General features: G+C 45.5%; 1 long non-coding RNA gene across 2 annotated transcripts; it reads right to left on the reverse strand.

Annotated features, from left to right (window-relative positions):
• Positions 1 to 10225: 10225 nt before the first annotated feature.
• Positions 10226 to 13459, reverse strand: LOC123188355 (uncharacterized). Of its 2 annotated transcripts, XR_006494588.1 has the most exons (4): positions 13188 to 13458; positions 12290 to 13119; positions 12154 to 12209; positions 10226 to 10492 (listed from the first exon to the last, which is right to left on the reverse strand). It is a non-coding gene; the product is annotated as an uncharacterized lncRNA (long non-coding RNA). The 2 variants fall into 2 exon arrangements; XR_006494587.1 differs by having other exon boundaries at positions 12290 to 13459.
• Positions 13460 to 25255: the final 11796 nt, after the last annotated feature.

A 25255-nucleotide genomic window follows, 5' to 3' on the forward strand; every position in this document is an offset into this window, starting at 1 on the left:
GGGGACCCGGAGTCTTCGTACTTAATGCAAAACGTAGCATGGTACATACGGCGTCAACTGTAAAATCTTCGAAGGAGGTTTGCATTCCATGGTCGCTCTGTCTCCTTGCCGGAGTCGTCTCTCTTACGTGCTTTGGGCTTCTGAGCGTCGATCAGGTAGTAGGAGTCGTTGCCCAAAACATTGCTGATGACGAAGGGGCCTTCCCAAGGTGCCGAGAGCTTGTGCTGGCCGGCTATTCGCTGGATCAGCTGGAGCACAAGGTCTCCCTCTTGGAAGGATCTTGGCTTGACCTTCCGATTGTAGTATCGGCGTAGGCTCTGCTGGTAGATGGTGGACCGGCTGAATGCCAACAGCCGGCCCTCTTCCAACAGATCCATGCCGTCTTCTCGTGCTTCTTTTGCCTCCTCTCCAGTGTACATGGTGACTCGAGGGGAGTCAAATTCTATGTCCGCCGAGATGACGGCTTCGGCACCATAGATGAGGGAAAAAAGGCGTGAAGCCGGTTGACTTGTTCGGAGTTGTGCGCAAGCTCCAAAGGACGGCCGACAGCTCAGCGAGCCAACAGCCGGCCGAACACTCCAAAGGCTCGACCAGTCGGGGCTTGATGCCGGACAAAATGAGGCCGTTTTCTCGCTCCACCTGGCCGTTTTACTGCGGATGGGCAACAGATGCTAAATCCAATCGGATGCCTTGCGTCGCGCAGAAAAGAGCCAAGGCGCCTTTGGCAAAGTTTGTGTCATTGTCGGTGATGATGCTGTGTGGTATGCCATACCGAATGGTGATGTCAGCGATGAAGTCACAGCAGTCGGACCGTTCAACTTCTTGATTGGCTTCGCTTCTATCCACTTGGTGAATTTGTCCACGGCGACAAGCAGATGAGTCATGCCGCCGCGAACTATCTTGAATGGTCCCACCATGTCCAATCCCCAGACGGCAAAGGGCCAGGCAATGGGAATGGTCTTGAGTGCAGAAGCCGACAGATGTGGCTTGGAATGGAACTTCTGGCACCCTTTACACTTCTGGACCAAATCTTTGGCATCTTCTAAAGCAGTCGGCCAAAAAAAACCATGGCAGAAAGCTTTTGCATCAAGTGATATTGAAGCCGCATGGTGACCACACTCGCCTTGGTGGATATCTTTGAGGATTGCTTGGTCTTTCTCCGGCTCCACGCAACGCTGGTACACACCAGTGACACTGTGCCTCACAAGCTCTCTGTTGATGATGGTGTATGCTGCCGCCCGACGTTGCACTTGTCGGGCCGAGATCTCATGAGTCGGCAGCTCTTTGTTCACCAGAAAGTTGAGGATGGGCTGCGCCCATGAAGGTGCTACTATTTCTTCGACTGCTAGAACTGCAACTTGCAAGAGGGCAGTTGGGCCGGGAGGCGGCGGGTTGGAGTCGGCTACCGCTTGCTGAGTCGATGAAGTCCCCGAGCCGACTGCTGCAGTCCCCGGGCCGGGTTCTGAAGTCCCCTGGCCGGGTGCGACTGCTGCAGTCCCCGAGCCGCCTGCTGAAGTCCCCATGCCGGCTTCTAGGGTCCTCAAGTCGGATCGGACTGCTTCAGGAGGAGCCGGCACGAAGATTGAGTGTGATTCTCGGGACGGCTTGACACACGGTTTGAGGAGGCGTTGCAGGGCGACACCGGCTGGTATTGCTTGTCGGGTGGAGCCAATCTGTGCCAAAGCATCAGCTTGCTCATTGTCGTTTTGTGGCACATGGAGGAACTCACATCGTTCAAAGTATCCACTGAGTTGATGGGTGAGGAAGTGGTAGCTTGCCATATTTGCATCCTTGACGTCCCAGTCGCCCGACGACTGCTGGACCACCAAGTCGGAATCACCATAGCACAGGATCGGATCCGGCGAATGCCGAGTTCCTTGGCAAGCCGGAGCCCGTGTATGAGTCTTCGTATCCAGCTACGTTGTTGGAGGCGGCAAAGTGAATTTGCAGCACATATCTGATCTTGTCGCCTTTGGGAGAGGTGAGGACGATGCCGACTCCCAAACCGGTGCGCATCTTGGAACCATCAAAGTGCATTCGCCAATGGGTGGAGTCCGGTGCTAGCGGCAGATACTGGGTCTCGGCCAGTCGACGAGGAAGTCGGCCAGTGCTTGGGACTTGATGGCAGTGCAAGGCTGGTAGTAGATGGTGTAGGGGGCCAAATCTATGGCCCATTTGGCTACTCAGCCCGAAGCATCTCGGCTTCCAATGATCTTGGCAAGTGGAGCAGTGCAGACCAAAGTGATTGGGTGCTCTTGAAAGTATGGCTTCAGCTTCTTGGCGAAGAAATGCACGCCGTAGCACATCTTCTGATAGTGGGGGTAGTTCTGCTTAGAGGCGGACAACACTTCACTCAGGTAATACACCGGCCACTGGACTGGTAACGCTTTTCCGTCTTCCTTGCACTCCACAACTATGACAGTGCTGACCACCCGGCTGGTGGCGGCGATGTAGAGAAGCATGGGCTCCTTAGCAGCCAGAGCCGTGATACGTCTCCAACGTATCTATAATTTCTGATTGCTCCATGCTATATTATCTTCTGTTTCGGACATCACTGAGATTTATTATTCACTTTTATATTGTTTTTGGGACTAACCTATTAACCGGAGGCCCAGCCCAGAATTGATGTTTTTTTTGCCTATTTCAGAGTTTTGCAGAAAAAGAATATCAAACGGAGTCCAAACGGAATGAAACCTTCGGGAATGTGATTTTTGGAACGAACATGATCCAGAGGACTTGGACCCTACGTCAAGAAAGCTACTAGGAAGCCACAAGGTAGGGGGGCGCGCCTACCCCCCCAGGCGCGCCCTCCACCCTCGTGGGCCCCACATTGCTCCACCGACGTACTCCTTCCTCCTATATATACCTACGTACCCCAAATGATCAGATACGAAGCCAAAAACCTAATTCCACTACCGCAACCTTCAGTACCCACGAGATCCCATCTTGGGGCCTGTTCCGGAGCTCCGCCGGATGGGGCATCCATCACGGAGGGCTTCTACATCAACACCATAGCCTCTTCGATGAAGTGTGAGTAGTTTACCTTAGACCTTCGTGGCCATAGTTATTAGCTAGATGGCTTCCACTCTCTTTTTGGATCTCAATACAATGCTCTCCCCCTCTCTCGTGGAGATCTATTCGATGTAATTTTCTTTTGCGGTGTGTTTGTTGAGACCGATGAATTGTGGGTTTATGATCAAGTTTATATATGAACAATATTTGAATCTTCTGAATTCTTTTATGTATGGTTGGTTATCTTTGCAAGCCTCTTCAAATTATCAGTTTGGTTTGGCCTACTAGATTGATCTTTCTTGCAATGGGAGAAGTGCTTAGCTTTGGGTTCAATCTTGCGGTGTCCTTTCCTAGTGACAGTAGGGGCAGCAAGGAACGTATTGTATTGTTGCCATCGGGATAACAAGATGGTTTTTTTAATCATATTGCATGAATTTATCCCTCTACATCGTGTCATCTTGCTTAAACCGTTACTCTGTTATTATGAACTTAATACTCTAGATGCATGATGGATAGCGGGCGATGTGTGGAGTAATAGTAGTAGATGCAGGCAGGAGTCGGTCTACTTGTCTCGGACGTGATGCCTATATACATGATCATACCTAGATATTCTCATAACTATGCTCAATTCTGTCAATTGCTCAACAGTAACTTGTTCACCCACCGTAAAATACTTATGCTCTTACGAGAAGCCACTACTGAAACCTATGGCCCCCGGGTCTATTTTCCATCATATTAATCTTTCAACACTTAGTTATTTATGTTGCTTTTATTTTACTTTGCATCTTTATCATAAAAATACCAAAAATATTATCCTATCATATCTATCAGATCTCACTCTCGTAAGTGACCGTGTAGGGATCGACAACCCCTTATCGTGTTGGTTGCGAGCATTTATTTGTTTGTGCAGGTGCGAGGGACTCGCGCGTAGCCTCCTACTGGATTGATACCTTGGTTCTCAAAAACTGAGGGAAATACTTATGCTACTTTGCAGCATCACCCTTTCCTCTTCAAGGGAAAACCAACGCAGTGCTCAAGAGGTAGCAAGAAGGATTTCTGGCGCCGTTGCCGGGGAGGTCTACGCCAAAGTCAATATACCAAGTACCTATCACAAACCCTTATCTCCCGCATTACATTATTTGCCATTTGCCTCTTGTTTTCCTCTCCCCCACTTCACCCTTGCCGTTTTATTCGCCCTCTCTGTTCTGTTCGCCTTCTTCTTTCCTTTTTACCCCTCGCTCTTTCTACCGTTATGCCAGAAATTGGGAAATTATTGTCGATATGGACAATAATAATATCATGGAAAATTCTGATGCTCCTGCTGAAGAGCCCCCTACCTTGCATACAAAAAGATTTCGAATTGGTAGTGGTAATATTATTGGAAAATGAGTTATTCAAGATTTCTTTACTTGTGCCGGTGCTTTGCCTTCTATGGGTAGTTCCATTCTTCATAGAACTAGTAGTCTTGCGGACGCTATTTACATGCTTATAGTTGAACTTGAAAGGCAATTTATGCACTTGCACCCTTGCATACAAAGGATTTTCCTAGAATTTTCTAATATAGAGCATTCTTCCGTTAAGCGTGCCGCTACTATCTTTTTGGCTTATGAGTTCAGATTTATAATAAAAGAGGCCAAAGAAATCTTTGTGCATTACAGGGTGGACGCTCGTCGTCCTCCCATAGAGGCTATCCTCTTTGATCAAGAAGAAATAATGCGTTTTCAATCTCTAGACTATGTTGCTTTCAATGAAAACCTTAGAAAAAAGGTCCCTACCAATGTTCTAGTTGATAGAATTTCTGAACTTAATGATGATCTGGCTATTCGAAATAATGAGCTAGGATATTCTCTCGAGTATAGGCTCACAAAGTTCTGTCAAAAGAATGCTTATAATGATGAATTGGTTGTGCAATACGAAGGGCCGAAGGAGGAACCTATACCTCCTAAAATTGATCTTGGGGACTTTTGTCCCAATAAATTTAGCCCTTTTGATTACTTTTGTTTGCCTCAAAGGAAACTTGCTGCTGAACGTAGAGAATAAGAAATGATTTTTAATGATCCATCCTATTACTATGGCACTACCTAGATCTATCCTTGCCTTTATGCCTAGCTAGGGGCGTTAAACGATAGCGCTTGTTGGGAGGCAACCCAATTTTATTTTTAGTTTTTTTCTTTTTGCTTCTGTTTAGGAATAAATTTTTGATCCAGCCTCTGGTTAGATGTTTTTTTATGTTTTAATTAGTGTTTGTGCCAAGTTATTTGAGCCTGCAGAAAATTCCAGAAACTTTCTGTTCACGAAAATAATTGTTAAAAATCACCAGAACGTGATAAAATATTGATTCCAATTTCTGATGATCAATAAACAAATTTCCTACTTCGTCCTATTTTATCTGATTTTTTGTAGTTCCAGAAGTTTGCGTTAGTTACAGATTACTACAGACTGTTCTGTTTTTGACAGATTCTGTTTTTCGTGTGTTGTTTGCTTATTTTGATGAATCTATGGCTAGTAAAATAGTTTATAAACCATAGAGAAGTTGGAATACAGTAGGTTTAACACCAATATAAATAAAGAATGAGTTCATTACATTACCTTGAAGTGGTCTTTTGTTTTCTTTCGCTAACGGAGCTCACGAGATTTTCTGCTAAGTTTTGTGTTTTGAAGTTTTCAAGTTTTGGGTGAAAAGATTTGATGGATTATGGAACAAGGAGTGGCAAGATCCTAAGCTTGGGGATGCCCATGGCACCCCCAAGATAATCTAAGGACACCAAAAACCCAAAGCTTGGGGATGCCCCGGAAGGCATCCCCTCTTTCGTCTACTTCCATCGGTAACTTTACTTGGAGCTATATTTTTATTCACCACATGATATGTGTTTTGCTTGGAGCGTCTTGTATGATTTGAGTCTTTTATTTTTAGTTTACCACAATCACCCTTTCTGTACAAACCTTTTGAGAGAGACACACATGATTCGGAAATTATTAGAATACTCTATGTGCTTCACTTATATCTTATGAGTTATATAGTATTTGCTGTTGTACTTCACTTATATCTTTTAGAGAACGGTGGTGGATTTGTTTTATAGAAACTATTGATCTCTCATGCTTCACTTATATTATTTTTAGAGTCTTAAATAGCATGGTAATTTTCTTAAATAATACTATTATGCTAGGTATTCAAAGAATAGTAAAAAATTACTTATGAGTGTGTTGAATACTAAGAGCAGTTTGATACTTGATGATTGTTTTGAGACATTGAGGTAGTGATATTAAAGTTGTGCTAGTTGAGTAGTTGTGAATTTTAGAAATACTTGTGTTGTTTGCAAGTCCCGTAGCATGCACGTATGGTAAACATTATGTAACAAATTTGAAACATGAGGTGTTCTTTGATTGTCCTCCTTATGAGTGGCGGTCGGGGATGAGCGATGGTCTTTTCCTACCAATCTATCCCCCTAGGAGCATGCGCGTAGTGCTTGGTTTTTGATGACTTGTAGATTTTTGCAATAAGTATGTGAGTTCTTTATGACTAATGTTGAGTCCATGGATTATACACACTCTCACCTTTCCATCATTGCTAGCCTCTTCGGTACCGTGCATTGCCCTTTCTCACATTGAGAGTTGGTGCAAACTTCACCGGTGCATCCAAACCCCGTGATATGATATGCTCTTTCACACATAAACCTCCTTATATCTTCCTCAAAACAGCCACCATACCTACCTATTATGGCATTTCCATAGCCATTCCGAGATATATTGCCATGCAAATTTCCACCATACCATTCCTCATGACACATTCATCATTGTCATATTGCTTTGCATGATCATGTAGTTGACATAGTAGTTGTGGCAAAGCCACCGTTCATAATTCTGTCATACATGTCGCTCTTGGTTCATTGCATATCCTGGTACACCGCCGGAGGCATTCATATAGAGTCATACTTTGTTCTAGTATCGAGTTGTAAATAAATAGAAGTGTGATGATCATCATTTTCTAGAGCATTGTCCCAAATGAGGAATAAAAAACGAGAGAGAAAGGCCATAAAAAAGAGAAGGCCCAAAAAAAAGAGAGAAAAAGAGAGAAGGGACAATGTTACTGTCCTTTTACCACACTTGTGAATTGTGATTCAAAGTAGCACCATAATCTTCAAGATAGAGAGTCTCTTGTTTTGTCACTTTCATATACTAGTGGAAAATTTTCACCATAGAACTTGGTTTGTATATTCCAACAATGGGCCTCCTCAAGTGCCCTAGGTCTTCGTGAGCAAGCAAGTTGGATGCACACCCACTTAGTTTCTTTTGTTGAGCTTTCATATATTTATATCTCTAGTGCATCCGTTGCATGGCAATCCCTACTCCTTGCATTAACATCAATCAATGGGCATCTCCATAGCTCATTGATTAGCCTCGTTGATGTGAGACTTTCTCCTTTTTTGTCTTCTCCACATAACCCCCATCATCACACTCTATTCCACCCATAGTGCTATATCCATGGCTCACGCTCATGTATTGCATGAAGGTTGAAAGAGTTTGAGATTACTAAAGTATGAAACAATTGCTTGGCTTGTCATCGGGGTTGTGCATGATGAGAGCATTCTTGTGTGACGAAAATGGAGTATGACTAAACTATATGATTTTGTACGGATGAATTTTCTTTGGCCATGTTATTTTGAGAGGACATAATTGCTTAGTTAGTATGCTTGAAGTATTATTATTTTTATGTCAATATTGAACTTTTATCTTGAATCTTTCGGATCTGAATATTCATTCCACAATTAATAAGAATTACATTGAAATTATGCCAAGTAGAATTCCACATCAAAAATTCTGTTTTTATCATTTACCTACTCGAGGACGAGCAGGAATTAAGCTTGGGGATGCTTGATATGTCTCCAACGTATATATAATTTTTTATTGCTCCATGCTATATTATCTTCTATTTTGGACATCATTGGGCTTTATTATTCACTTTTATATTATTTTTGGAAATAACCTATTAACCGGAGGCCCAGCCCAGAATTGCTGTTTTTTGCCTATTTCAGAGTTTCGCAGAAAAAGAATATCAAACGGAGTCCAAACGGGATGAAACCTTCGGGAACGTGATTTTCTGAACAAACATGATCCAGAGGACTTGGACCCTACGTCAATAAAGCTACCAGGAAGCCACGAGGTAGGGGGGCACGCCTACCCCCCCCCCCCCCAGGCGTGCCCTCCACCCTCGTGGGCCCCATGTTGCTCCACCGACGTACTCCTTCCTCCTATATATACCTACCTACCCCCAAACGATCAGATACGGAGCCAAAAACCTAATTCCACCACCGCAACCTTCTGTACCCATGAGATCCCATCTTGGGGCCTGTTTCGGAGCTCCGCGGGAGGGGGCATCCATCACGGAGGGCTTCTACATCAACACCATAGCCTCTCCGATGAAGTGTGAGTAGTTTAACTCAGACCTTCGGGTCCATAGTTATTAGCTAGATGACTTCCTCTCTCTTTTTGGATCTCAATACAATGTTCTCCCCCTCTCTCTTGGAGATCTATTTGATGTAATCTTCTTTTGTGGTGTGTTTGTTGAGACCGATGAATTGTGGGTTTATGATCAAGTTTATCTATGAACAATATTTGAATCTCCTGAATTCTTTTATGTATGATTGGTTATCTTTGCAAGTCTCTTCGAATTATCAGTTTGGTTTGGCCTACTAGATTTATCTTTCTTGTAATGGGAGAAGTGCTTAGCTTTGGGTTCAATCTTGCGGTGTCCTTTCCCAGTGACAGTAGGGGCAGCAAGGCACGTATTGTATTGTTGCCATCGAGGATAACAAGATGGTTTTTTTATCATATTGCATGAATTTATCCCTCTACATCATGTCATCTTGCTTAAAGCGTTACTATGTTCTTATGAACTTAATACTCTAGATGCATGATGGATAGCGGTCGATGTGTGGAGTAATAGTAGTGGATGCAGGCAGGAGTCGGTCTACTTGTCTCGGACGTGATGCCTATATACATGATCATACCTAGATATTCTCATAACTATGCTCAATTCTGTCAATTGCTCAACAGTAATTTGTTCACCAACCATAAAATACTTATGCTCTTGAGAGAAGCCACTAGTGAAATCTATGGCCCCCGGGTCTATTTTCCATCATATTAATCTTTCAACACTTAGTTATTTACGTTGCTTTTATTTTACTTTGCATCTTTATCATAAAAATACCAAAAATATTATACTATCATATCTATCAGATCTCACTCTCGTAAGTGACCATGTAGGGATTGACAACCCCTTATCGCGTTGGTTGCGAGGATTTATTTGTTTGTGCAGGTGCGAGGGACTCGCGCGTAGCCTCCCACTGGATTGATACCTTGGTTCTCAAAAACTGAGGGAAATACTTACGCTAGTTTGCTGCATCACCCTTTCCTCTTCAAGGGAAAACCAACGCAGTGCTCAAGAGGTAGCAAGCCGCCAGGACAGGCGGAGTGGTCAACATCTTCTTGAGCTTGAGAAAAGCTTCATCCGCCTTATCATTCCACTCGAAAAAGTGGTCTTCTTCATGAGCTGGTACAGGGGAAGAGCCTTCTCACCCAGCTGACTGATGAAACGGCTGATGGATGCCAAGCAGCCGGTGAATTTTTGCACGTCCAGCAGTTGGGTGGGCACCTCCATCCTCTCGATGGCCTTGATCATCACGGGGTTGCACTCTATGCCGCACTCTGAGACCAGGAAGCCAAGAAGCTGGCCGGCTGGTACTCCAAAGACGCATTTCTCCGGGTTGAGCTTGATTTGAAACCAGCGCAAGTTTTCAAAGGTTTCCTTGGGGTCTTCTCACTACAAGAAATTTGTTAATACGTGACGGTACTTGTCCGTCACAAAGGAGTGGAAAACTGTCATGGGTGCCCATGCATGACGGACATGATGTTCGTCCTGTATATCGCATCATAATTTGACATCGTGCCGTCCTTCATGGTTCTTGGCCGTCATGGATCTACCCCAAGCCCGCCCAGGCCCAAACCATTGTGACGGAACAAGCCATCATAGCCTGACGCCACGTTGGATTTTTGATTCGCCAATTGGTATGATGTGGCTGCCTACGTGGATACTAATTTTCGTCACAGAAATCGTCACGAATGTAGGCACAATTTAAATATGGTTCATCCAATTTTTTTCCGGCCCAATTTTGACACGGTATATTTTTTAGCCAATTTTGGCCCGAAGAGGAAGTAATTTCAAACAGTTGCCATCCATAGCATATATTTTCTCAAAAAAATTATGTGTATATATACAACATAGCAGTTTACAAATCCTTCATGTAATGATAATTTACAACATAGATTCACTAAGAAGCACAACAATCCAGTTTACAATAACAGAACATATAAACTTTCGAGGCTGTTGTTCAGGTTCTTCGTCGACTCTCCTGATGGCAACTATCATGTCATGGCGAGGATTATGGTGGGTAGCACTATGTAGCCCACTACCCAATCATACCTAGCATATTTAAAAGAACATTAGATTTTTGCAGATTCATATATAGTAGAGACAAGAGTATTATAACAAGTGTAAAAATGTATTACATGTCCACTTGGCCAGTATTGAGAGTACTATTACTTATAACAAGAAAAATAATGAAATGAAACAAACCAGTATATTTGTATAGAAGGTGACAAGAACTACAAATATAATTTATTACATGGCTTACACATTACTTCATGGTTATTAAGGTACAAGCTAAATCATAAAACATGAACACCAACGGCAAGTGTTATTATGAACTGGATCACCTTGCAACACCCAAATGCTCTCATGTACCCACTTGACCAGCATAGTACTGTTATTTATAATAGGAAACAATAATGAAAGGAACTAGTATACATGTATACAAGACAACAATAGGAACAAGAAATCAGAGAAAGAGAGTAAGTCATAGTGAAATCAAGGACATAAGAGAGATGATAAATTGGACTGTTTTTATATAAAATCAAGGTTCAGAAATGTGCAGATATATTCAGTGGTGGACGTTGCGAGGACCATAATTATTTTTTGTATACACTAGTTAATTTCTAGTTGTTCATACATCTTCCAGTTGTTCAACACCTATCTTGTCTAACATATATTTTTAGGATACTGATGCACATTAGGTGGAATTGTCAAAAAATAAATCTTCCACTCCACACACTATCTCAGCCATACAGATCCATGTTCTCAGTTCCTTTCCACGCCTATTCACACACTTTGAATTTAAAACGCATAACAATCCAGCTGGCATATTTCACAATGTGCATATCTTGACAAGGCATGTCTACCATTTTCGATTGTGTCACGTAAACTTCCCCCACTCCCACTCTCCTTTCCTCCCTTCAACCCTCAATTACTCAATAGATTCAGACATTTTGATGTGCAGGAACATATTTTATTAATTTTATGGTACCAAAAATTCATATATGAGTTGAATTGACACACACTTGTTCCTTTTTATTTGATAATTGCTTACAGATCTTAGCGACACGAGACTGATTAACATCACAAGTCTAAAAAACAATATTGATACCAAATATACTTTCAAGTGGTAGTTGAGATATCATAATCCACAAAGGATCAAACAATAATGCTAAATAAGATACTTATTCTCAATGTTCACTTACATGACGTGGGGAGACCTTCATACTGTAATTTTTCTACTACGTTTGTCCTGATAATTTGTTTAAGTTCATAAAAAAATATTTGGGTGTATTAATAAATGAGGCAAATATGTGTAGAAAGCACATCGGAACTGCTATTCTAGACGCACAACAAAAATCCAAAAGCATGCCTTTAACTGAAATCATGATGTGCAAGTTGTAGAATCAATGGTTTCCCAAAGCAGACAAGGTTGCCATCCACTACTCTTATCTCCAAATACACAAGGAGCGAACATGCATGCCATGATCAAAAAAATAAATGACTGTAGCAATAATAGCAAATATATCACAGCTACTCTAGAGCCATGATTAATATGTACAGATGTAATCAACGTTGAATGATATTCCTAGGTAAATGCCATTATTGATGTTAAAAGTTTGCGGGTGAAATACCACCAAAACAAGAAACTTGTCTATTGAATCTTGAAACTGAGGAAATCTTGTTGAGAGAGAGACAAAAGAAGTCGTCACCTTGACAAACTTGTTGGTGTTTGTCATGATTTTCTATGTGTCGTCATCGATGATCTCTGTTGGGGAAACACCATCAGCGAAGCACAACTACCGAATCACAACAAACAGGGGAGAGGGTATCGAGGAGACAAGTCACCTTCGGTACAGGGGACTTGAACTTATGGTAGTGATGTTGAGCTGCATTCCAGGTGTCCTCACCTGACCCTTTAACCCCCGCAACAGCTTCTCCATGGTTGGCATTCTTCACACAACCAGGTCGAAGCAAAGTGCACAAAAAAGCATGATTTTTTGTGCATCGTCGAGGGTCTCCGTTCAGCAACATCAACATCAGAGTAGAGAAATGGAGTTTCATCTAGGAACATGTTAGCATTTAAGAAATATACATACATACATAACCACTGGTCGCTATGAAATTGTTGGTGCTAGAATTGGGATATAATTGGGCATGACCTACTGCTAGTGGTGCTGCTAGAGTTGGGTTTAGGTATGAGCTGTAGAAGAACAGATGTGTGACCCACGTAAAAAAACATACTACTATTGTACAGTAAGAACAAAAAATGATGCTCATAATCAGACAAGAAGCTCATCCCGTAACTAGCTGAATCAAGCTCATCAGACTAGATTTACTGTCATCCTTTCTAAGGATGGATTCATATGCATAATCACCATGAGATTTCCTCAATTGTTCTACTCACTCTAATAACAGAAATATCACAAATTTGTACAACCGTAACTAGAATATGGGATCTATCATCACCAAAAGAGAGATGCATGTTGCAGGGAGGAGAAGAAAGACCTTTTCACTCTACAGGGGAGGAGTTGCGGCTGATGTGGGCTAGAGGTTGATGGTGTCTTGGAGGTCTTGACTTGGTTCTAGTTAGCCCATGGCGCCGGTGGGCCTCCTTCTCCACTTCGGCAGGTCCTTCGAGGCAGCAACATCACCAACTTGACAAAATTGAATCACAGCTGCGAAACCAAATCAAATCAAATCAGTGAGAGAAGGAGGGGAGGGAGGAGCGGGGAGAAGAGGGGACCTAGTGGATGAGCTCCATGGCATGGCCACTGGAAGGGCCGCTGCGGATCTGGCTACCGGCTACTCGATCTGTTTTGGGAGAGAACGTGAGGAAAGGATGGGGGAGAGGGCCGAGCCCATGAGCAAGGTGGCTGGTGGGTGCAGGCGGCGGCGATGTGCCAATGTCGAGTGGTTGAGGTGGAGGCGGAGGGGAGGGGGAAGATGGATGGGATGGGCATGGCACTAGCAGAGGAGGGGGGAGGGGAAGGTGGTGGGTGGCGGCGATGGGGAATCAGGAGGGGCTGTGGAAGACCGAGAGAGGAGGGGGGTTAGGGTTAGGTTTTTATATGGGTAAATGTTCGGGCGGGCTTTAGTGGGTGTGACGCCCCCGATTCAATCGTACACTAATCATGCATGCAAATGTGTACGATCAAGATCAGGGACTCACGGGAAGATATCACAACACAACTCTAAAAACATAAATAAGTCATACAAGCATCATAATACAAGCCAGGGGCCTCGAGGGCTCGAATACAAGTGCTCGATCATAGACGAGTCAGCGGAAGCAACAATATCTGGGTACAGACATAAGTTAAACAAGTTTGCCTTAAGAAGGCTAGCACAAACTGGGATACAGATCGAAAGAGGCGCAGGCCTCCTGCCTAGGATCCTCCTAAACTACTCATGGTCGTCGTCAGCGGCCTGCACGTAGTAGTAGGCACCTCCAGTGTAGTAGGAATCATCATCGACGGTGGCGTCTGGCCCCTGGACTCCAGCATCTGGTTGCGACAACCAGGTAGAAGGGAAAGGGGAAAAGAGGGAGAAAAGCAACCATGAGTACTCATCCAAAGTACTCGCAAGCAAGGAGCTACACTACATATGCATGGATATATGTGTAAAGGGCCATATCAGTGGACTGAACTGCAGAATGCCAGAATAAGAGGGGGATAGCTAGTCTTATCGAAGACTACGCTTCTGGTCACCTCCGTCTTGCAGCATGTAGAAGAGAGTAGATTGAAGTCCTCCAAGTAGCATCTCCAAGTAGCATCTCCAAGTAGCATCTCTAGTAGCATCGCAAAGCATAATCCTACCCGGCGATCCTCCCCTCGTCGCCCTGTGGAAAAGCGATCACCGGGTTGTCTGTGGAACTTGGAAGGGTGTGTTTTATTAAGTATCCGGTTCTAGTTGTCATAAGGTCAAGGTACAACTCCAAGTCGTCCTGTTACCGAAGATCACGGCTATTCGAATAGATTAACTTCCCTGCAGGGGTGCACCAACTTACCCAACACGCTTGATCCCATTTGGCCGAACACACTTTCACGGGTCATGCCCGGCCTCGGAAGATCAACACGTCGCAGCCCCACCTAGGCTCAACAGAGAGGCCAGCACGCCGGTCTAAACCTAAGCGCACAGGGGTTTGGGCCCATCGCCCATAGCACACCTGCACGTTGCGTACGCGGCCGAAAGCAGAACTAGCCCCCTTAATACAAGAGCAGGCTTACGTCCCAATCCGGCGCGCGCCACTCAGTCGCTGGCGTCACGAAGTGCTTCGGCTGATACCACGACGCCGAGTGCCCATATCTTTCCCACGTAGTTGGTTAGTGCGTATAGGCTCGTAGCCAACTCAGATCAAATACCAAGATCTCGTTAAGCGTGTTAAGTATCCGCGAACGCCGAAAAGGGCCAGGCCCACCTCTCTCCTAGGCGGTCTCAACCTGCCCTGTCGCTCCGCCACAAAGATCCACTCGCGGGTGCTCCACCAGCCGACCCGACTTTAGTCTCCGCATGTATCATGTATAAAGTATATAGTATATACCCGTGATCACCTCCCGAGTGATCACGGCCCGATAGTATAGCACAGTAGACGGACAAGAATGTAGGGCCACAGATGGAAATACTAGCATCCTATACTAAGCAAGTAGGATTGCAGGTAAAGGTAACAACAGTAGTAACAAGGCCAGGCTATGCATCAGAATAGGTATAACAAAAAGCAGTAACATGCTACACTACTCTAATGCAAGCAGTATAGAGTAGAATAGGCGATATCTGGTGATCAAGGGGGGGGGGGGCTTGCCTGGTTGCTCTGGCAAGAGAGAGGGGTCGTCAACTCCGTAGTCGAACTGGGGCATCAGCATCGTCACGGGGTCTACCGAAGAGAAGAGGGGGGAGAAACAGTAAATACATAGCAAGCAAGTGCATAATAGGATAACATGCAGAGCTAGACGTGTTCTAACGCGGTATGAGGTGATACCGGTGAAGGGGGAAGCATCCGGGAAGTATTCCCGGGGTTCCGTGTTTTCGGGCAGAGGAGCCGGAGGGGGAAAGTTGCGAGTTCGATAGGTTAGGGGGGGTGTGGCGGACGAACGGGTTGCGTATCCGGAATCGTCTCGTCGTTTTGAGCAACTTTCATGTAGAAAGTATTTTCATCTGAGCTACGATTTATTTTATATGATTTTCTAAAGTTTTAATCATTTTTAGAATTTATTTAACTATTTAATTCTAACATTATCCAGAATAGTGCATGCTGACGTCAGCATGACGTCAGCAGTCAACAGGGAGTTGACTGGGTCAATCTGACATGTGGGACCCAGCTGTCATACTCTGATTATTCTAATTAGGGTATAACTAATCTAATTACCGTTTAATTAAACTAACTAATTAATTAGATCACTAAATAGAGTTAATTAACTTATCAATTCGCTAATTAATAAATCAATTAATTAATTTCATTTTTATTTTTAATCATTATTATCTTAAATTCCGTTTGTTTGGTTTTTTTTATAAACGTTCTGGGGCGGGGCCCGTTTGCCATAGGCCCATAGGGGCCTATCGGGTTCGGGTGCTCGGTAGCGGATGAGCGCGGGCTCCAGGAGCGGGCGGCCGACAGGGGCGAGATCGGGCACGGCGTCGCCCGAGCGGGAGAGCCGGCTAGCAGGGCGGGACGCTGGTGGCCAGGGCTGCGCGCCGGCGCGGCGCAGTAGCAGGGCCACTGCGGGACGGAAACGGGGCGACGGTGCGGGGAACCGACGAGCGAGGGTGGAGGTGGCCGCGGACGACTGTGGCAGGGCGGCGGGTGCGGACCGTGGGCGCGGGCGTCGTCTGGGGCCAAGTGGGAGCACGACGAGGCCGACAGGTGACTACGGGCGGCAGGCCACGCGGGCACAGGCAGGGGGCGCGGGCGCGGCCAGGGCGGCCGGCGCGCGTGCGGGCGCCGGTGAGCGAGGCCATGGCCGAAGTGGCCGGAGCAGGGGAGGAGGAGGAGATGCCGGAGCCTCACCATGGGGCCGTGGGGTCTAGGCAGCAGTGCTCGGGGTGGAAGATGGGGACGCGACGCCGGCGAGGAGGAGATCCCGCGAGGAAGAGGAAGGCGACGGTGGCCGCGGCGTCGTGAGCGTCGGGGTCGATGGGCGACGGGGGAGAGGAGGCGCCGACGAGGTGGTCCTCGGGTGCGGCGTCCTGCGAAGCCAGGGCGACGACGATGACTGGGAGGGTCCGTCGGTGGAGGGGTCGACGACGAGGGCAGCGAGGTGAGGCGGTTGACGGCGACAAGCGCGGGGAAGGGCGCCGGCGCCCGATCCAGATCTGGATCGGGAGGAGACGAGGGAGAGAGGGAAACGTGGGGGGAGGAGTGGGTAGTGGGCTAGGGTTCGGTGTCCCCAGGGGTTAGTAGGTGAGGTGGGGGCCGGCCTGGGCCAGTGGGCTGACCGGCGGGCCGTCTGGCCCGGTTGGCCGGGGGTTTATTTTATTTTGTTTTCTGGTTTTCTTTTCTTTTTATTCTCTTTCCTTTCTGTTTTATTTTAGTTATACTTTATTTTTAGTTTAGTAAAATATGACAATAGCTCCAAAAATAGTGTTTCAAAATAACCCACTACCCTAAAAAGTTTGGTGACTAATAAGCTAGTTTAACATTTGTTTATTAATTTAATAGTATTCAATTAATTGTTTTTGCTACAGTTTTATCTAGTTAAGTGCATTTAAACTTTTTATAATCACTTGGTTTATCCACCAACATTACTTATGAATTATTTGGCTCACTCCGAACATTTTAGTTTTAATATTTGAAATCTTTTATTGTTTGCTTGATTATGAATTTGAATTCGAATCGGTTTCGAATCATTGCAAGGTTAGCAACAGTAACCGAGGTGAGGTGGCATGATTAGCGTGGGATTACTGTAGCATGATTATCCGGGCGTCACAATTCTCCTCCACTACAAGAAATCTCGTCCCGAGATTTAAGAGGGGGACTAGGGGGTAAGGTCTGGTTACGAAATTCTAACGAACCCTCTTGGTCTTGGTTGCTCTTCTCGAAGCAGTTGATTCATTACATTGATGTCTTCATTTTTCTGCTTCAGGTCATTGAGATGAAAAGTCGGCATCCTTTCTTCGGAAACTCCATCGTACTTACGAATAGGTAACGGGGTAGATTGGAAATGACAGAATGCTGTAAGGGTAATAATCTGGGATTAACCCATGAATGAGCATATGAGTACCTCTCGAGTTGAACAAAATAAACACATCGAGAGTAAAGTTGGAAGGTACAATAAGAAGTTTCAAGCAGCCAGGCAATCGTTCAATGCCTAGACATAAGGTGAAAGGGGTTCCAAGCAACGGAATAATTATTGTTTCCGATGCCAGAATTGATGATCTCATCGGAAGGTGGCTCATGAATTACGTACGAGTCCACGCGAGAGGAATAACTTTGGGAACAGGGGGTGTACAGGAGAGTCAGGTTTCAATCCTGTGGAACTGTGGGTTATGGGCCCACCATGTGGGTTAAAAGTAGGAAGGGCGGAGACGTCTTGCGTGATCATGCAAGAAAGGCATGTCAGAGGATAGCCTGTCGATTATGTTGGCAACAACATCGATACCAGGGGCGAGGGACGAAGAGAACCATTTTCCTGCTCGTTGAACGAGGCGGACCAATAGGCAAAGTTCTCGTCCATCGGTGGTTATCGAAATGTCATCAACAAAAGTAACAGGGTCTTACTGACCGAGTTGTACACCAAGGTGTTTGCACAAGTAAGGAATTATTACTGTTTGTATCATATAGATCATAGAAAGGGTTTAAATAAACCAATGGAAAGGAAAGGTGATTTCCAGGTTTAATCAAAACAATGGGGAGGAAAATGTGTATACACACATATTTCAGGGGTATATCCTTCCCAAGGACAAGCGGGGCATGATATCCATGACAGGATAGAAGTAGAGAATCATTGAGGTAAAGGGAGAGGAATTTCATGACATTACCCATACAACGGTGTTTGGATAATTGATAAAGAGAATTTAGCATTGTGCTTCAAATGTTCTTGTTGATGAACGGAGTACCACAGACATGCTTCGAGATAACATTGACATGGTCTTCAAGCAAAGGTCGGACTTTGGATACTCAAAAGATTCATCAGGAACAACTTGCAGAATAAGTCTTACAGTTTCCCCATGGAAGAGTGGGTAACCTTGCTGAAAAGGGGAACTATAACAAGAGGGCCTCCGACCAGGTGTGCTAGGCACAACATCACCTTACCGGGTCACATAAAGACCATTGTTATAACTCTTGGAAATATGTTCCAACCATCATATCTGACCGAGATTCAGATCTGATTGGTGTCAGGTATGGGAGCAAGTTCTGAAACAAGAGCTCATCATTAAATCAAGGAGAGGATGAGGGGGTAGCTGATGGAATCAGCGAAAATCCTCAAGATTTCCAAAAAGGTGGATTTCCACAGTTATGTGAACAAGGAGATAACACTTGTCGGATCAAATGATATAATGATGTATGCTTGAGGAAAACATACACAGTTAAACATTGGTTAAAGGTGCAATCGAAATATGGGACTAGGTAGCACGATCAATGATAGAATGGTGATTCAATAATCAATAGTCTAAGAATGAACGGTTGACCATTAACTTCAAGCAATAGGGTTGCTAGAAGTACAGAATCCAAACAACATCGTTCACTTGTAGGTACCTCGGTTAGAATCAACACGGGAACCAAGAAAGAATGGTGATGGTGAGAAGTATCACTATACCAAGAATTCTTAAGAGGTGGAGTAATCCTCATGACATTCTTGTCATAAAAGATGGTAATACTCCAAGCTAAAGAAGAACAAATGTTGGATAGTAAGGATCTCAAGGTATAACACGAAACACGAACCAGTTTGTGTTGAACGGAAGGCAATAAAGTGGTCGATGATAACACCAATCATTGAGGGCAAGGATGGTATTTCTCATCATGATTTCAATAGATCTCTTGGAAGAGCTCAGAATGTTGATGATATTCACGACACATTTGTCGCGAGAGTTCATGAAGATGTAATCGATCGGCGACGACATCAAGTCAAAGTAATGATAAAGTGAAAGGTTATTGGAACCAAGGGTACGACACAAACTCGAAACCAAGCTTGTTGTTCAAGGCGAAATGATATGACGATGATGATCGACGTAAGGTTAGTTCATCGTCGAAAATTATGCTCCGGGAAGAAGGACCGGGTAGCACAGTTAAAATTAGCTCGATAATGATATAGCCGATCAGGCTAGGAACGACTTGAAGGATTAATAAATTTGTAAGCAGTGATGGGTTCAAATACTTGTTGAATCACAATGCGAACTCGATTCAGTTATCGGTGTCTTTGAGTTTTTAATAACTCAGAGCCCGTGAAAAATTTGAATCAGTGAGAAGGTAGTACTTGATGAACTCATAAAAATTTAGGCAGTTCCATGATAATCTCGAGATACCATGGGGTAATACTCGATGACAGTCCAAAGTAGAGCTTGGACTGGGGTATTGCTCTAAAGAAGATAAGTGCTTAAACTTGCACGAGAAATGGTATTTCAAGGAGATCATGGTCGGAACCACGATTGCAAAAGGCCAAATCCCAGATATAAGAACTTATACCAAGGGAATAATTAATTTAAGAGAAGCTTTAATGATATGATCTACATCATGTCCATGGGCATGAACACAAAGTTCAAGGTCGACTCCCACTTCTTCAATGCCTAACCTTTCATTCACTTCTCTAGATAAAAATGATTTCAGTGTCAAAACCTACCTGGTGAATTATCAGAGGAGTATGACCCGTAAAGACTTTTGAGTTCACACAGATTAAGGAAGGCATAGGTCCAACCCATCGGGGCTTCTTAGGACATATACCACAACTTCAGGGGTAAATAACACAAGCTCGAAAGCATAGCATGTTTGACAAAGCAGAGGATACACTTTACCAAAGGCATTATGTATCCGAGAAAGGACTCACAGAGTTATTGAATACGGGGAACACTGCCGGATAATAATCCAACAAGAGGTCTTGTGGTCTACAACGGAGCTGATGTGAGTATCGGTACCCTATCAAAGGAAGCAGGAATGCAAGTGCATCGGATTATAGAAACAACTGACTAACTCACAACTCAAATGCAAAGGAATTATGAATTCCAAGACAAGGGATCAGAAGCAATGCTCTGATTAAGGATGGATAAGTTGAATAGCCTTAGGGGTACAATCGATGGCAATTTGATTGGTCGAGATCCAGCTCATTTTCAAAGTTGACGTCTGAGCCGGAAAGATAATTTAGAAGGGTTGATAGATGATTGTGTGTGTTCGCACACATGTTGAATCAATAGGATCAAAATGACGGTGTCAAAAGATACTAGTGAATATTGCTAGCGACATGGGAGCATCCATAATGTAAGCATACAAGTATTTGCAGAGTAGTAGTTTGAAGAGGATGCTCAGAAGGTCGGATAGTATTTTAGAGTATCTTATGAAGCATACGAACAACGGGGGATGAACAGATACTCAATAAGTGCGAGGAATTTTCAATAGGGATATTCATGTTGTAAAGAACTGCAAGGCAGTAAGCTTAAAGGATTTTCGGAACAACGGGGAGCAATTTAGGGCATCTTGTAATAACAAGAGCAACTGAGGATGAAGGTATGAACGGCAATTGTAGGTAGTTATCCATAAGGATATTTCGGTGGTAGGGAATTGCAAATGCGACGGACACAGAGTCTCGAGAGAACATCAGAGAGTATCTTCAAAATCTTCTGGTGCAGCCGACGATCATCGGTAATAAGGGGCTCTTCGGGTGAAAGTGATCACGAGATCCTAATGTTAGATTTAGTAAAATTCATTAAACCCGAATAGAAGAGAGGTCAGAGTCCCAGAGTATAGACGAGGAGTAAAAGATCCTAGTACCACCCAATGGCGACGTGGGCCCGTAAGGCACACAGCCATGTTAGTAAAAGTTTTGTAATGTCTAGACTCGACTTCGGCCAAGGAGTTGGAAAGGGGGATTCCTACAGGCAGTCGGCTCTGGTACCAACTTGTGACGCCCCCGATTCAATCATACACTAATCATGCACGCAAATGTGTACGATCAAGATCAGGGACTCACGGGAAGATATCACAACACAACTCTAAAAACATAAATAAGTCATACAAGCATCATAATACAAGCCAGGGGCCTCGAGGGCTCGAATACAAGTGCTCGATCATAGACGAGTCAGCGGAAGCAACAATATCTGAGTACAGACATAAGTTAAACAAGTTTGCCTTAAGAAGGCTAGCACAAACTGGGATACAGATCGAAAGAGGCGCAGGCCTCCTGCCTGGGATCCTCCTAAACTACTCCTGGTCGTCGTCAGCGGGCTGCACGTAGTAGTAGGCACCTCCAGTGTAGTAGGAATCGTCGTCGACGGTGGCGTCTGGCTCCTGGACTCCAGCATCTGGTTGCGACAACCAGAAAGAAAGGAAAGGGGGAAAAGGGGGAGAAAAGCAACCGTGAGTACTCATCCAAAGTACTCGCAAGCAAGGAACTACACTACATATGCATGGGTATATGTGTAAAGGGCCATATCGGTGGACTGAACTGCAGAATGCCAGAATAAGAGGGGGATAGCTAGTCTTATCGAAGACTACGCTTCTGGTCACCTCCGTCTTGCAGCATGTAGAAGAGAGTAGATTGAAGTCCTCCAAGTAGCATCTCCAAGTAGCATCTCCAGTAGCATCGCATAGCATAATCCTACCCGGCGATCCTCCCCTCGTCGCCCTGTGGAAAAGCGATCACCGGGTTGTCTGTGGAACTTGGAAGGGTGTGTTTTATTAAGTATCCGGTTCTAGTTGTCATAAGGTCAAGGTACAACTCCAAGTCGTCCTGTTACCGAAGATCACGGCTATTCGAATAGATTAACTTCCCTGCAGGGGTGCACCAACTTACCCAACACGCTTGATCCCATTTGGCCGGACACACTTTCCCGGGTCATGCCCGGCCTCGGAAGATCAACACGTCGCAGCCCCACCTAGGCTCAATAGAGAGGCCAGCACGCCGGTCTAAACCTAAGCGCACAGGGGTCTGGGCCCATCGCCCATAGCACACCTGCACGTTGCGTACGCGGCCGAAAGCAGAACTAGCCCCCTTAATACAAGAGCAGCTTACGTCCCAATCCGGCGCGCGCCACTCAGTCGCTGGCGTCACGAAGTGCTTCGGCTGATACCACGACGCCGAGTGCCCATATCTTTCCCACGTAGTTGGTTAGTGCGTATAGGCTCGTAGCCAACTCAGATCAAATACCAAGATCTCGTTAAGCGTGTTAAGTATCCGCGAATGCCGAACAGGGCCAGGCCCACCTCTCTCCTAGGCGGTCTCAACCTGCCCTGTCGCTCCGCCACAAAGATCCACTCGCGGGTGCTCCACCAGCCGACCCGACTTTAGTCTCCACATGTATCATGTATAAAGTATATAGTATATACCCGTGATCACCTCCCGAGTGATCACGGCCCGATAGTATAGCACAGCAGACGGACAAGAATGTAGGGCCACAGATGGAAATACTAGCATCCTATACTAAGCAAGTAGGATTGCAGGTAAAGGTAACAATAGTAGTAACAAGGCCAGGCTATGCATCAGAATAGGTAACAGAAAGCAGTAAAATGCTACACTACTCTAATGCAAGCAGTATAGAGTAGAATAGGCGATATCTGGTGATCAAGGGGGGGGGGGGGCTTGCCTGGTTGCTCTGGCAAGAGAGAGGGGTCGTCAACTCCGTAGTCGAACTGGGGCATCAGCATCGTCACGGGGTCTACCGAAGAGAAGAGGGGGGGGGAAACAGTAAATACATAGCAAGCAAGTGCATAACAGGATAACAGGCAGAGCTAGACGTGTTCTAACGCGGTATGAGGTGATACCGGTGAAGGGGGAAGCATCCGGGAAGTATTCCCGGGGTTCCGTGTTTTCGGGCAGAGGAGCCGGAGGGGGAAAGTTGCAAGTTCGATAGGTTAGGGGGGGTGTGGCGGACGAACGGGTTGCGTATCCGGAATCGTCTCGTCGTTTTGAGCAACTTTCATGTAGAAAGTATTTTCATCTGAGCTACGATTTATTTTATATGATTTTCTAAAGTTTTAATCATTTTTAGAATTTATTTAACTATTTCATTCTAACATTATCCAGAATAGTGCATGCTGACGTCATCATGACGTCAGCAGTCAACGGGGAGTTGACTGGGTCAATCTGACGTGTGGGACCCAGCTGTCATACTCTGATTATTCTAATTAGGGTATAACTAATCTAATTACCGTTTAATTAAACTAACTAATTAATTAGATCACTAAATAGAGTTAATTAACTTATCAATTCACTAATTAATAAATTAATTAATTAATTTCATTTTTATTTTTAATCATTATTATCTTAAATTCCTTTTGTTTGGTTTTTTTATAAATGTTCTGCGGCGGGGCCCGTTTGCCATAGGCCCATAGGGGCCTATCGGGTTCGGGTGCTCGGTAGCGGATGAGCGCGGGCTCCAGGAGCGGGCGGCCGACAGGGGCGAGATAGGGCACGGCGTCACCCGAGCGGGAGCGCCGGCTAGCAGGGCGGGACGCTGGTGGCCAGGGCTGCGCGCCGGCGCGGCGCAGTAGCAGGGCCACTGCGGGATGGAAACGGGGCGACGGTGCGGGGAACCGACGAGCGAGGGTGGAGGTGGCCGCGGACGACTGTGGCAGGGCGGCGGGTGCGGACCGTGGGCGCGGGCGTCGTCTGGGGCCAAGTGGGAGCACGACGAGGCCGACGGGTGACTACGGGCAGCAGGCCACGCGGGCACAGGCAGGGGGCGCGAGCGCGGCCAGGGCGGCCGGCGCGCGTGCGGGCGCCGGTGAGCGAGGCCATGGCCGAAGTGGCCGGAGCAGGGGAGGAGGAGGAGATGCCGGAGCCTCACCATGGGGCCGTGGGGTCTAGGCAGCAGTGCTCGGGGTGGAAGATGGGGACGCGACGCCGGCGAGGAGGAGATCCTGCGAGGAAGAGGAAGGCGACGGTGGCCGCAGCGTCGTGAGTGTCGGGGTCGATGGGCGACGGGGGAGAGGAGGCGCCGACGAGGTGGTCCTCGGGTGCGGCATCCTGCGAAGCCAGGGCGACGACGATGACTGGGGGGGTCCGTCGGTGGAGGGGTCGACGACGAGGGCAGCGAGGTGAGGCGGTTGACGGCGACAAGCGCGGGGAAGGGCGCCGGCGCCCGATCCAGATCTGGATCGGGAGGAGACGAGGGAGAGAGGGAAACATGGGGGGAGGAGTGAGTAGTGGGCAAGGGTTCGGTGTCCCCAGGGGTTAGTAGGTGAGGTGGGGGCCGGCCTGGGCCAGTGGGCTGACCGGCGGGCCGTCTGGCCCGGTTGGCCGGGGGGTTTATTTTATTTTGTTTCTGGTTTTCTTTTCTTTTTATTCTCTTTCCTTTCTGTTTTATTTTAGTTATACTTTATTTTTAGTTTAGTAAAATATGACAATAGCTCCAAAAATAGTGTTTCAAAATAACCCACTACCCTAAAAAGTTTGGTGACTAATAAGCTAGTTTAACATTTGTTTATTAATTTAATAGTATTCAATTAATTGTTTTTGCTACAGTTTTATCTAGTTAAGTGCATTTAAATTTTTTATAATCACTTGGTTTATCCACCAACATTACTTATGAATTATTTGGGTCACTCCGAACATTTTAGTTTTAATATTTGAAATCTTTTATTGTTTGCTTGATTATGAATTTGAATTCGAATCGGTTTCGAATCATTGCAAGGTTAGCAACAGTAACCGAGGTGACGTGGCATGATTAGCGTGG

The sequence above is a fragment of the Triticum aestivum genome, chromosome 2A (genome assembly GCF_018294505.1).
Source record: "Triticum aestivum cultivar Chinese Spring chromosome 2A, IWGSC CS RefSeq v2.1, whole genome shotgun sequence".
NCBI classification, from domain to species: Eukaryota; Viridiplantae; Streptophyta; class Magnoliopsida; order Poales; family Poaceae; genus Triticum; species Triticum aestivum.